We start from the raw sequence: 869 nt of genomic DNA on the forward strand, positions 1-869 counted from the left end.
GCAGCATCTGAAGAGCTGGCAAAAGTTACTAAATTTGTCCTTTAAGACATAGCTCTTTTAGCTTGTTAAAAGATGTGATGGAAAGGAAAATTTGCATACACATTCAGCTCTTTGCAATAATGTATAGTAAAACGTTTCAGTTGTTTTAATATGGGGGATTGAACTTTGAGAATCAACTAGAGCAATTTAACAAGAGATAACTTGCAAAATTAAAGTAAAAGAGTAAAAAAAAGAGTAAAAGACTGAAGAAATATCATTATTAATGAAGTTCAAGTAGGTGGCTGCGTCAGCATGTGTAGGCTGCAAAGGTACAGGTAAATGTTTATTCCATGCTAAAAGGAAAAGAAAAACCTTTACCTGTCACTTATTAGTAATGGGAATTGCTAATTCATTGAAAAGGACAATTGAGCAAACCAACCAACAGAGTGTTTGGTACAAGCAAAATTAGTGTGGTTCTGAGAACAGTGATCTGTGTAGTTTTCCATCAGCAAAAAGTGACTGAGTGTGCTTTTATATTTATTACAATTCGTTTTAATAAATTTTAAAAAAATGTTTTGGGAAAAAATGTTTGTTATTCATTTTGAAATTATAAAAAGATTACTGGACCTTTTAAATGGCCTTTTAATTTTTCTGATATTTTTTAAAATCTTAAATAACTGATCAGATAATCCAATTCGACTACATCTTTTTATGAGAGATGCTGATCTTAAAACTAGAGCTGTATTAACAAAATAAAACATACAGTACATATATTCCACTGTAGGAACTTTTTCGACGTGAAAGCCACAGGTAAATTATTAAGAACTACATACCCCACAAAGCCATGCGTCTAATAGGAAGTTCCTGTATGCCGTAATTTCCGTGGTTTC

Source organism: Lepisosteus platostomus, chromosome 12, assembly GCF_059453375.1.
Source record: "Lepisosteus platostomus isolate fLepPlt1 chromosome 12, fLepPlt1.hap1, whole genome shotgun sequence".
Classification (NCBI taxonomy): Eukaryota; Metazoa; Chordata; class Actinopteri; order Semionotiformes; family Lepisosteidae; genus Lepisosteus; species Lepisosteus platostomus.